This window comes from Gossypium hirsutum, chromosome A10, assembly GCF_007990345.1.
Source record: "Gossypium hirsutum isolate 1008001.06 chromosome A10, Gossypium_hirsutum_v2.1, whole genome shotgun sequence".
Classification (NCBI taxonomy): domain Eukaryota; kingdom Viridiplantae; phylum Streptophyta; class Magnoliopsida; order Malvales; family Malvaceae; genus Gossypium; species Gossypium hirsutum.
In genome coordinates, this window is record NC_053433.1 from 116,404,465 (window position 1) to 116,418,243 (window position 13,779).

Below are 13,779 nucleotides of genomic sequence, written 5' to 3' on the forward strand. Positions count from 1 at the left end.
TCTGATTGATCTGAAATTTTACATACATGTTTTTGGCACTGTGATTGAATATAAAAAAATTATTCCCGCAAAAAAATCAGTCAAAAAAGTCAAAAAAATAAAAAAAGATGAAATTCAATAAAAATTTAAAAAAAGATTCAGCGGGTTACATTTGGTGCCCAAAATTTCCAGATCAAAAATTCAATATATAAGGACACTCCAAATTTAATTTCGTCATTTTTGGAGATCGGGAACACCTTGAACGAAGTTGTCAAGTTACTCCGCAGTTTTTCGGGTTTTCTGTTTTCAGCAATTTTTATTGATTCTTAGCTGTAGGTTTTCATTTGTTTACCTTTATTCTTCCTTTACGTTATCTAACACCTTCTTGTTTCTTGTGTTAGTAGGATTTAAACGTGTGCACAACTTCTTCCTCGGTGCAACACGAATCAATTGGTGTCTCGTCAGTTTTTGGCATCCTAGTGCAAATTAGGATTCTTTGGTAGTTTGGTTCACACTCTCTAATTGGTTGATATAAACTCTGATAAAGAACTCACAAGACTGAATTCGACCTCATTGAGAATTTGATTTTTTCTTTTTGAGTGATTAACGGTGAGGTTTGATAACTTTTATTTTTGAGTGTTGAGTGTTTTGCAAGTTTAAAAAAAATGTCTAAAGGTGATAATAATAGTGACATATTTAAAAAATTCCAATAACAGTTGGATGAACAGGCTGCTGCTCTTCGAGCTTTGACTGCTACCATCAATGAGGTGCAATTGAATCAAGAACCTCAATATCGAGATCCAATCAAAGAAGATAGGGATAACCAACCCCAGAGGCGCGGCCCTCAACGTGTCCCTAGAATGGATGATGATTTTCATGATCGTCGACAATCATCTTTGGCAAAACCAAAGAGCGAGCAGCAACGAGAACATCTCTTTCATACTCGCTGCCATGTACAAGGTAAGCTTTGTAGAGTTATTATTGATGGTGAAAGTTGCTCGAACATAGCCAGCACGACGATGGTGGAAAAGCTTTGCTTAACCGCTACCAAGCATCCACAACCTTATCAACTAAAAGGGCTTAGCAACGAAGGCCAATTTAGGGTCACTCAACAAGTGCGCATTGCCTTTTCTATCGGTAAGTATCAAGACGAAGTTGTGTGCGACGTAATGCCTATTCAAGCCTGCCATTTGTTGCTAGGAGAACCATGGCAACTGGATCGAAAAGTCACTCACGATGGTCGTACCAATAGGTATTCTTTCAAGCATCAAGGAAAGAAACTCACCTTAGTGCCGCTCACTCTGGAACAAGTCCATGAGGACCAAATCAAACTGAGAAATTCTGTTAAAACAAGTGAGGAAAAAGAAAAAGAGAATGAAAAAGAGCAAAAAGAGATTGAGAGTGAAAAGGAATGTGAAACAGAAAAGAAAATTGAAAAAGAAGTTGAAGAAAGAAGAGAAAATGAGTTAGAAAAAGAAACAAAAGAAAAAGACGAGGAAAGGCTAGTGATGAATGTTTTCACTAACCAAGATATGAATTTTTCTTGTGTTGCTACTTTTCAGGTTCCCGAAGGATCGAAAGATAACTTTCAACTTCAATACCTCTCAAATGAAAGACGCTTTCATACGATCAACTTAGGCAAAGATGAAATCACACTACATGATCCCGAAGGTAAGCGAGGTAAGGAAATTTTAGAAACTGAGTCCAGTGCAGATTTGAAAATTATTGATAAAACTTTTGGTGACTTAGTTCTTAAAAGATCCCCTCATTTTGATCCGAATAATTGTTACTCTTCGATTGTGGTTGATAAAGTCATTACGAAAAGAAGCGTGATTTGTTATTCTCTTGATTTACCTTGTGTAAAATCCTCGAATTTGTCCAAATCTGTTTTGGAGAATAAGGTAACGAAATTTTCCAAATTTTTTTTCAATTTATATTCGTGCCTTAAACAGTTTATGTGGTTGTACATGAAGTTTGAGTTCCATTTGACAAAGGTTAACTCAACAACGGAGATTCGACTACACTATGCCCCCGATGAGCGAAGGTTTGTTTTAAATGAAAAAGGTAAAATCGACCCTTATTCTTTTGCTTATCAAGGTAAGATGCTTGAAACCTTTGAAACACTTTTGTACTCCTCGGATAGTTACAAAGATCGTGTTGATGAACACTTAGATCGAAACGTGCTTGACTGTCCTATTTTATTTATTGATGATAAATCTATTTTGATGGTTGATAAAAAGATTCTTGTTTTTGATAATGCATGTGTGAGTGAACCTATAGACCGTCGATTAAGGCATGGTAATCTGAATCTGTCCATTCACATGCGTTATACCTGTTCTATTATGCTTATAATTGGACTACAAGCTTGTTTACGTTGCTATTTACTATTTCATGGCTATTCTTTTCATTGAACTCAATTGCCATTAGTCCCGTTCGATCGAGGAAAGTCGAGTTCATTTGATTTTTTAGATTCAAGGACGAATCTTTTTGAGGAAGGGGGAATGATACGAGTCATAAAGGCCCAATCCAAGTTCAAGAACGTGATGGGCTCAAATTGCCACAAGGCCCAATAACGAGATCAAAGGCCCGACAAATGCGGTCCAAACTAAATGGGACCATTCAAGAGCTTGTTAGCAAGGCCTTAGATGCATACACGAGAGAACAAGAAAATCAAGATTCACTTTCTTGTTTTCAAGAAAATCAAGAAATCGAATCTTGGCCCAATTTTGCTGTTCGAAGAGATTTCAAGAATCAAGAAAATCAAGATTTCAAATCTTGGAAATCTTGGTCCAAGAAACCAAATCTTGCAGCAACGCATTGGATCTCCATTATGAGCGTCAACGACCCAATTTTGGTAGGAGATGGACCACGAGCCCAAATTCTTGAAGGCGAGGCCCAATAACCAAAATCCAGCCCAATCAAGAAATTTCTTCATACTTAGTTGAAAATCAGGCCAAAATGTCAAAGGGCCCAATTTGTAAACATCTTACTTGTTTAATTTAATTTTTTAATCTTTAGGAGCATTACATGTAAAATTCGGCCCAAAACAGCCCATATAAGTGCATGGCCGAATTTACCTTGTTATTTTATTAATTAGGTTTAATTTTTTATTAGTTACTTGTGAGATTAGGATTTGTTGGAGGCCTATATAAGCATTGGCCAGCCACCCTTTGTAAAGACATCTTATTATTATTTTTTCTATCAAATTTCAGATTTGTTGAGTGCAGAATTTTCTTTGGGGTTTTCTCCAAGAATTCTCTCTTGAGTTTTCTTTAGAAGTTGTTTTAACAATCTTTTAATTGTGGGAGCCATCTTCAACCTTCTTCTTGCCATCGATATTCTTTGGAGGGGAGATTAGAGCCGTTTGAAGAGATTTGTGAAATCTTTCGGGATTTCAAGGATCTTTAGGACTTATCCTTTAATTCTTGCTGTTTTCGATTTCTTTCTTTACTTTTCTTTGCTTATACTTGTGCCGATTTCTCATCTAATATTTTGCTGTTCTTGTTTGTTTTCCAGCATTGATTAAATTCAAGATCTCATCGTTTAAGTTGTTCTCCTATTGGCAGCACCCATTCGAACCCAAAAATCCCCAATTCCTAGGGTTTGACCGATTGGATTTCTTTCAATTTGGGAATCAATTGATTGCTGGAAATTGGGCATTCTTGGCCGAATCAATTCCTTGGCAGATTCGCATCTTTTCTTTCTTCTCAATTTCGTTTGATTCATCGATTCTATTTCTTTTCTTCTTGCTGCTTTTTTAATTGAATTTGGAAATTTTAAATTCAAATCTGATTCGGTTTAATCTTGTTCTTTGTTTTGATTTCAGATCTGATTTGTCTAGAGCTTTCATAGGAATTTCTCGTGACTTGACAACTCGATCTTGGTCGGCGTGCATTCCTATATCAGCAGACCAATGCTCAATACGATCTCACAGACTGCTATTGTCACCATAATGATCTTAAATGTATCTGGGAATAAGAACTGAAAGCCACCGGTGATGGTAATGAAAAGTTCAAAACGAAGTGGTATGATCATGGGGATTGACTTTCTAAGCCAGACTATGAGCTCATGGGTGATCACGTTTTGATTCTGTTTAATGACGATATGGTTAAAAAAGACAAAGATTACGAGGAGGAATCATTTGAGTTCTACATGAAAGGTCACTACTACTGTTGGGATGAGCATAGAGATAAAACCGATGATATAAAAGTGAAGAAATGTGGTGTTCATGTATTTTATGTGGATGAAGATCAGATTGATGAGACGAGCAATGATGTATCAGATGAAAATCAAATTGAAGAGACGAGCAGTGATGCATCACATGAAGATCAAGAAATGTGCAACTTTGATGAGATAAGCAAGGATGTATGTTATGTCGAAGAGGATATTCCCGACCCCATCCCCCAACGTAAAAGGCATAAGCCCACTTAAACAAAAAAAACCTAAGACCATGAAGGGAATGAAGATGGCAGTGATCTTAGGAAAGACACTCTGAGCTTTAGCTTTTAAAAAAATGAGGAACATGTAATCAATACTTTGTCTTGAATCTTCAATTACCTTTGACTCGTTGTGATTTTTAGCTTCCTCATTCCATTCTTTTCCTCAGATTTATCAAAGGATTAAAATCAAGAATTTGCGGAAGTTGTTCTTTGGTCACAACCAGTGGAATGTACATGAACCAGAAAAAAAGTTGCACCAATCCAAATGATATCATGGTAGAGCCAATGTACTTTAGACAAAGGGTGCACTTGCTTTTATGATGCATGTACTTTGATTATGATATCAGTTTGGGCTGAAACTTCTATGTTTGTTACTGCCTCTCTAATTATTTCAGCATTGAAAACTTGAATTAAAATCCCAAAGTTTGATTTTTGGAATTAGAAATTCCCAACAGATGGCTCTTGTTGGCATATTTGAGCCAAGTTGAGTTCACCCAAATTTTGTATTTCTTTAATTCAACATTATTCTTCAGCAAGTTTTAAGGAATTCCAACAAAAGGAAATTCATGAATGGTAACATAAATTCTTGAAATTATTTATTTGTTATTCCACAATATAGTTAATATGAATCCAAACAGAGACTTGTTGGAGGAGATATAAACTCGTATAATCCCATACATGTTTACTCTGTTTAGCATTGAAAGGAAGTAACCGAAGACTTAGGTCACTATGCATTAACTTTTCCATCACCTTATATTTTTCGAATAATATCGAGTTTACTCTAATTGTTTCATACAGTTATTTTTCTAAGATAATATTCCATAAATTTAAAAGTTGAATCTTCGCATTTACAAACTTTGATGGCAGCCGGAGATTTTAATAAGGTAACGAAAAAGATGCTTCTTGGGAATTCATAAAATATCTATAGGACGCCTTGGTGAGTACCAAAATTCAGATACTAATATTCATAAAGATCAGTGGTGCTCATGCCACAGGAGGAAATATCACCTCGTATCTTGTGGTCTATTGTAACATTTACTAGCAGCAATTTCCAGAAATAAATTGACATTTATGACAATTTAATCATGTAATTTAACTTCATGAAACCTCATAATCATGGGCGAAGACATAGGATGTTATAGTCTCAATAAGTTTCCTCAAGTCCCAAGTCACTTTTGTTCTTTAGATTTATCACAAACCGGAATAGAAAAGACGTGCCTGATTCAGTTGAGCATCTCCACAAACTACAAAGATTATGTTGAGCAAGGCAAAGGTGAAAAAAGCATCGATCAATATTTCAAAGTTGGAACTCCTTCGTGAATTGGTTTTTAGTGCCCAGTGATCAAATTTCCAAAAATCCCAAAAAGGTTGGACTCATCTGGAACTCAAATTACAGAAGTGTCCTTGCCTTTCGACTCTCTAGGTAATCTTGAGTGGTTAGAGATGAGGGCCTCAAGTATTCAAAAGCTACAGTGTACTATCGCCCTGTTCGGTTCGAGAGAGTTTCCAACTGTTGATGTGCCCTCACCAAGCTTGAGGTCTAATAACCTTTAAGTATATGCGTATGGATAGTTGCAAGAGCCTCAAATTACTCTCAGAGCTTCTTCCGTATCTGAAAGACTTGAGGGTACATGACTGCATATCATTAGGAAAAGTATCCTTTGCAGATCAAAATTTATATCAGTTTGCTTCTTTAGGTGATCATAATAATGTGTTTCTCATGTTATTCTATAATTGCTTCAACTTGAATCAAAAGTCAACTAATAACATTGAGGCAAATGCCATGCTCAAAATTGGATCCCTAGCTAAGAAATGGGCAGCGACATATGATTCGAAAGACCGGCGACATGTACTCGAACTCAAGAGTGAATTTATAATGTAAAGAAAATATAAAATTTATTAGATTTTAATAAAAATATAAAATTAGAATTTTTTTTTATAAAAATCGTAGAAAATTAAAAAATGTATAGAAATATAAAAAATTTATAAAATTTTATATAATCGTAAGAAAATTATAAAAAATATAGAGAAATATAAAATTTGTAAAAAAAATTATCGTACCAAAATAAACATTTTATAATTTTTCTATAACTTCTATTGATTTTTATTTTCTATCATTTTTCGTCATATGCCATGCTATAGTGCAACACATGATAGCTTTAACTAAAAAAAAGAAAGAAATAGGGGTCGTTACTTTAAGGGTCAATGGTTAAAGTTACTGGTTAAAAGACCTTTTTGATACATTTTATAATTTTTTATGATTTTTATTTTATAATTTTTTACAATTTCTATAAAAATTTTCTAATTTTTAATAATTTTTATATGTTTTTATCAAAACTTTATAATTTTTATAACTTTTATTGATTTTTATTTTTATAATTTTTTATAATTTTTTTGTCACATATCACACCGTGATTGTGACATGGGTGGCTTTAACTAAAAAAAAATTAGGAGTAGTTAGGTTAAACAATCAACTGTTAAAATTAATGTCATTAAAGTTAACGGTAAAATTTTTTTTTTGTGCATTTTGATTATTTAAGTACTCAATTTAACCTGAAAAAGAAAATTTTAGCCCATTGGTTGGTGCAGGGGTAACAAGAAAACCCCACTACCCATGAAAAACTTCGTTTGAATACAAATGGCAAGTAGTATGAACAAAATGAATTAATTAAAATGCCTTTTTTTGGTAAAATTTTCAAACATCTCCTATCTAAACTTGCTTTTGTATAAGGTTTAATCTACAAAATTTTTTATTATATATTTTTATAATTAAAATTTATTTAAATTTATGAAAATTTTGATCGTAATGAAAAAGTGGAAAGAAAATAAATTTAGATTGTATTTAGTAGGAAAAATAAGTTAAGAGGAAAGAAAAAGTAGCGAATGTCATGTATGCATGTGAAGCTATTTTTCCTCAACACATAAATTATAATTTACAGTGCATTAAAATATAAACAGTTTTAAATGCAAAAATTACTAAACAGTTCTTTAATATTATATTTTATTTAAGTAAATTATTTTGGGGTAAACTACACTGTAAGTTGTTCAACTATGCTAACGTTTCTTTTTTGGTCTCTAAATTTTTTAAACTTTCAAAATGATCACTTAACTAATCATGTTTTTTTTTTTTGGTCTATTCCTGTTAAGTGTCCTCAAGTGTTTGGTGGAGGATGAGGTAACGGTTCAAAAATTAGTATAATAACAAATTTAACCTCAAATTTTACATGTTTCAATTCAGTCATAATTAAAAATAAATTTAACCCTTAATATTTACATATTACTTGAATTTGATCCTAAATCTAAAAAAAAACCAAAAAATTAAAATTAAAAAAAAATATTTACTATCGTTTCTAATTGCTCATAATTTTTCATCAATAATTTAATAGCAAAATTAAATTATCAAATAAGGGGAAAAGACTTTAACTTGGGGGACAAAAGAACTTTGATTTTATGGTCATTCAAACACAAGATACAATTAAAAAAAGAAATTAAATTGCCTCAAAATTATCTAATTTATGTATATGTAATTTGTGAGTCACACTGAAGTAAATGTAATTGTAACATCCTAAATACATTTCTAATACTGAGTTTAAAACATTACACTCTCCAATTCGGATTGAAGATGGAAGGAATTGCATAGATAATTAGTTAGGGTGAATTTTTTTTTAAGATTAATTTCACTGTGTGCGATAAATAAATATTGAGAATTAGAATTTTTTTATAATTATAAAGCAGTGACTCCTCAATAATTACCCTTTCTTACAATTACTTTATGATATCTAAATACATTTAACTCCCAATTCTAAAAGCTTGGCTTGGCTACATTCTTTTCATTCTTGTATCTTTCAAGAAAAAAATTAGTGAATGTTTATTAAAAAAGAATTTAAAAACAATAAAAATATGGATGAATTACAAAAATAATCATCCAATTATTTGTGTGTTTATACTTTGATCACTCAAGTTCAAAAAATTCTATTTTAGTTACTAACATCATCCAGATTTTATATTTTGATCGTTCTTTCATTAAATCGAATGGCAATAACATTAGTGATTAAAATAGAATTATTTTTAAAATTGGGTGACTAAAGTAGAAACACATTAATAGTTTAGTGATTACTTCTAAAAATAATGATGAATCAAATTAGTAGGGATATATATTATAAGCATAAGTGCATTGTCAAGTTTACTTGCTAAATTATGCTTCACATATATTTTCTAAAAAAAGAATCCAAATGTTAGGTACACAATTCTTAATTATCAAAACTCAGCATCATAGTGTAAACATCAAATGTATTTAATATTTTTGAAAATACTTGATTCCAAGAAAAAGTTAAAAGAAAATTCAAAGGTTAGGTACACACAACATTTGTTTGAGAAATGCTGATTGGTGTGTAAAATCATAGTCAAGGTCTTCAAATCATGTATTTGTTAATGGTTTTTTGTGGACCGGAATGATATTAGTTGGGTTTGGTGATTATTGTCAAATCAGATGCGATTATTATAATACAAGAGAATCGTCAAGTTTACTTGGTAAACCACGCTTTAAAAAGTGACGAAGAAACATAAATCTTAATTATCACATAGAAAACCAAATATATGTCTTCGGTGGAATATTTTGGGGACATTTAGGAAGGCTGGATTACATAGAGTTATACGATCATTAGAAATATCACATAAACAAAGTAAACTCTCCATATTAATTGATTTGGAGGAAAGTTGAATGACAACTGGAGATTTCAATACAGTACCAAAATGATTCTGGTTTGGAATTCATAAGATATCCATAAGGGTTTTTGGTTCGTACCAAGTTCAGATATTAAGATTCATACTTAAATTCTAGTTGGCAGATGACTTGTTATTGGTCGTATTTTTAATTCATAGGATCAGGGGTGGACTTCATTCAACCACATTGTTTAGTTTCTAACATCGGTGAGTGCTCATGCGATAGGCAGTCAGTGAAGATTTATGTTTCATATTAATACTTGATAAATTACTTTTAGAGGACTGAATCAATCCAAGGAATCATGTTGGACTGAATCAATCCAAGGAATCATGTTAGACATTTCTTAAATTGATAAGCTACCATTAAGCTCTACTGTTTTCGGAAACATTCTTAATCTTAAATTTATCTATTTCATTTCTCGTTAATATTGGAAAAAAAAAACTATTTGCAGGTCAAATTGATATTGTATCTCTTCCTGATGAATTAAAGTATCTTTGTTGAGGGAATTATCCTTTTAAATCTTTATCCTCAAGTTTTAATATTACATAATAGTGACATGAAATAACTGTGGAATGAAAATGATTGCCAGGTATTCTTTTTCGTAATTTCTTCATCCAGGAAATTTGTTAAGAAAAAATATGAATATAGTTCATATAGGTGGGGATTTTCTCTCTCATTCAAACAAAAAGCTTTATCAGAAATACTTTCCTGCGTATTCACTTTTTATTTTCTGAGTTAGGTTTATCAGAAATTGGAATACAAATAATGCCTGATTCAATTGAACATCTCGTTGAACTTAGAAAGTTGATCTTGAGAAACTCAATGGTTAAAATCATATCGAGCAATATTTCAAAGTTGGAATCCCTTGAATATCCCAAAATTCCAAAAATTCTATTAAGCTTAACAGAATTATATTTATGTGAAACTTGAATTGAAGAAGTGTCCTCACTTTTTGTTGGCCAAAATAATTCTCTTTTCTTAGATATGAGCGTCTCAAGTATTCAAAAACCTAAGTGCAACATCCCTTCTCTTGTTCAAGAAGATAAATGCTATTTTATCACTAATCAAAAGAAATAATTTTCTTTTCTTATATTTTTATTATAAACTAATGCCGAGATTGCTAAAAGGACAAAAAAAAGGAAAAAATAAAAACAAAAATAGTAAAAAAAAATAATGTAAAAGAAAACAAAAAATTTAAAGAATTAAAGAATTAATTTTTATGTTTATATGATGTGGTGGTTTATTATCGGCTAAAATTTTGTTATCGGATATAATATTTTTGTATAAAATAAATAATATAAAATATCCACTTGAGAGAAAGAGTTAATATTCGCACATTTATAATAATCCCAACTAATTTAGTCAATAAAAATATGAAGGGTAGTATAGCGAGTAAAGTTGACAATACTCTTTATATTTATAACAATCCCAACTAATTTAGTCAATAAAAAAACATTATTTTGCATCACAAATTTGTCCCATTGGAAGACCATGACTTTGAGAGTACACACCAATCACCAATCACCAAACCCCAGCACAACATATTCAATATAAAACTGATTGCATAAGGATCCATTTCATATGGTATGCAGCAATGGGTAATTAAATAAATCACCTCTTTCCCACTTGGATAAGGATTCCATTCATATGATGCTGCAAGGTTTGTTTTCTTATTTTATTTTCTTTGTTTATTTGTCTCCCTCTTTTTAACCTTTCTTCATTGGAGTCAAATGTATATATCTATATGCAGCGTTGTTTACTATGTTTATAATAATCCTTACTAATTTGACCATTCTTATTTTCATTATAGATAATTGGCTAAGCTGAAGTCATCGCCTATACTTTTGAATTTTAAGATCTTTAATTTCTTCTACTCAATGATTTTGGCCCTTGAGAGGAAGCATATGATCTTGGGTAAATTACTTTGGACTCATTCTGATTATTAGTATCCTCATGGCATTCTTTTCCCCTGATTATATAAATGCATGCAGAATTTGGCAGAGTTGCTCTTATCTCAAAACAAGTTGAATGAAGACATGGAGCCTGGATGTTATTTTCAATGCCAACCCTATCACAGTTTTCATTCTCAAGCTAGATTGATGTTTACCCCATAGAGGAACCCACATAAACACTTGGAAAAAAGAAATTTGAAACAAATCCGATTGATTTTGGTTTTGTTGGAACTTCAAAGTGAAGAGTTGGTTTCAATGCACAGCCATTTCACTTGATTGTTACATCAGTTTAGGCTAAAACTTGAATTAATTTCACTTGAATCACCTGATGTTTTGGAATTGAAAGGATGCAACATTGGAATTGGTTTGTGCATTCATTTTGATGAGATGATATACAACAAATTCAAGATGTTGGACAAAACACATTAGTGAACAAAAATTAATATAAATAATTATATAAACAAATAAAACAAATTAATATAAGAAAATATTTATATTTATGTAAAAACGCCAGATTTGAAAACAATTAAAAAAATAAGATTTTGGAAAACCAAAAATTGAATAAGGAAATCGAGTTTTACTAGATGTTGAGGCTTGTTTTCACAATTTCCTTAAGACAGATCTGGCTGCTCTTATGGTACTTGGAGAAACGTTGGTCGTTTGTCTCCTAGGATACAACAACAAGATTATTGCGACAGTACCACCTCTGCAATGATCAACGAACAAACCTTGCCTTCTTCTATCACCAAAATGTTTGAAAATTTTGGAGAGGAAAAAGAAACAAATTTTTGAGAGTGAAAAATTCGTTGTGTGTCTCTATGTAAAGAATTCTACACGTTTTTATAGGCATTCAATATGGTGGAATTTTGAAAATTTCCATGAATAAGGATACAAATTTGCATTAAATGAGCCTTTAAATCAATTTAAATAAAATCAAACCAAGTTTATTGGAATCAAATCAAATCAAGATATTTGACCTTTTAACACAGATTCTGTATAATATCTGCTAAGGAAAAAAATTATGTATTTGGCTAAAATATTCGTAGGCTCTTTTTGGACTTGATCGATCCAAACATTTTATGTTACCCACTACGTGCAGGTGCAACCCAACCAACCCTGATGGATTTGGATTTACATCCCCCCTGCACACAAGGCAAAGTTTCAATCTTAGTCATTCAATAACCCTTCAAGTGAGTTCTCATATATATACATATCTCACACTTGGTATTTAACCAATGTGGGATCTAAGCTTTTCTTCTCCACAACAAATATTCAAAGTAGCTTACTTTGAGCATCAATTTCTCATTCATAACTCAACCATTTTGAGCATATGATATATTGTTGTAAAGGTCTCATGGAGTATAATATAAAACCATAATTTTATAATTCAACTCTCCACCTTTACCAATCGAGAATATGCTATAAATTTTCCAAAAATTATTTTTTTTTCTAGCAATCCCCCACATGAATGAAAATTGATAGTTTTAACGAAAAATATTGACTCGATGTGGTGAGAGAACTATGCCTCAATAGTGTCCTCGAAGCGACCCTATTTTACTCTTACATAGGTAGCTTATGTTGCTCGACTCACCGAAACACACAACGATCATTAAAAGTATTACTTAACCTATCCCATTTTTAGTCACTGTTTACATCATAGGAATGGACTTGGGATAATAACCCCACAGTAACCTAGATATTAGGATCTCCAGTCAGCTAAGTAGGGTTTTCCTTCACATAGCGCCTTTTATTTTCATGGCTTTAGTCTCATTTCTTTCGATATTTTATCAGCATGATCTCGATTTAAGCCTTTAGTTAGCGAATCTGCATGTTATCTTTTGATTTTACAAAATCAATAGAGATAACTCTGTTTGAGATCTGTTGTTTAACAATATCATGTCAATGACGCATATGTCTCGACTTACTATTTTACATTACGTTAGCAAGACACCCCCACGCTTTCAAGTGGTTGAAAGATGGTTTTCTACCTTTCTATAACTCACACAGTGTCTTGTCCCTTTTCTTGCGAGGCACCTTATTTAAAAGGTAATTAGTTCATAGAAAATCTTCCCTCCACATTTCCTATAATAACCCAAAGCTTTCTAGCAAGGTGTTTGATGATCGTTTTATGATTCACTAAAGCAGACTACGATCACAACAAAGGCAAGTGCACCTATCGAATGGTAGTGTAGCTATGGTGAGTCCAGAATATTGTATCCACAATGACTAAAAGTACCAGTATTAACTATCTTTCTATTATTTAGCCTAAAATAAAAAAGGATTTGTTTTAATCTGAAATTAACTAAACTAATTAACTAATGAACGCGACAAATAGTGAAGGAAATAATCGAATAACCAATGATAAAGACAACACCCAAGGAAGAATCCACCTAGACTTCACTTATTATTCTAACTCTGAATCAAATGATTTATTCACTTGTCTTGATTCGTAGAAATCCCTAAATTATGTTAATATCTCTTTCGAGACTAAGAACAATTGACTCTAGGTTGATTAATTGAAATCTCTTTCTAATTAAAACCCCTATTGTCGCATTAACTCAATCTATGGATTCCCTTATTAGATTTGACTCTAATCCGATAGATTTATGTCACCCTATTTCTAGGGTTGCATGCAAGTCCACTTAATTATGCAAGATCTACTCTTAAACAGAGATTTTCGCTCCAC

The 13,779-nt window shown here is 31.9% G+C and overlaps 1 long non-coding RNA gene across 1 annotated transcript; it reads left to right on the forward strand.

Annotated features, from left to right (window-relative positions):
• Positions 1-10,660: 10,660 nt before the first annotated feature.
• LOC107890348 (uncharacterized) lies at positions 10,661-12,051 on the forward strand. Its single transcript, XR_001681928.2, has 3 exons — positions 10,661-10,801; positions 10,952-11,055; positions 11,133-12,051. It is a non-coding gene; the product is annotated as an uncharacterized lncRNA (long non-coding RNA).
• Positions 12,052-13,779: the final 1,728 nt, after the last annotated feature.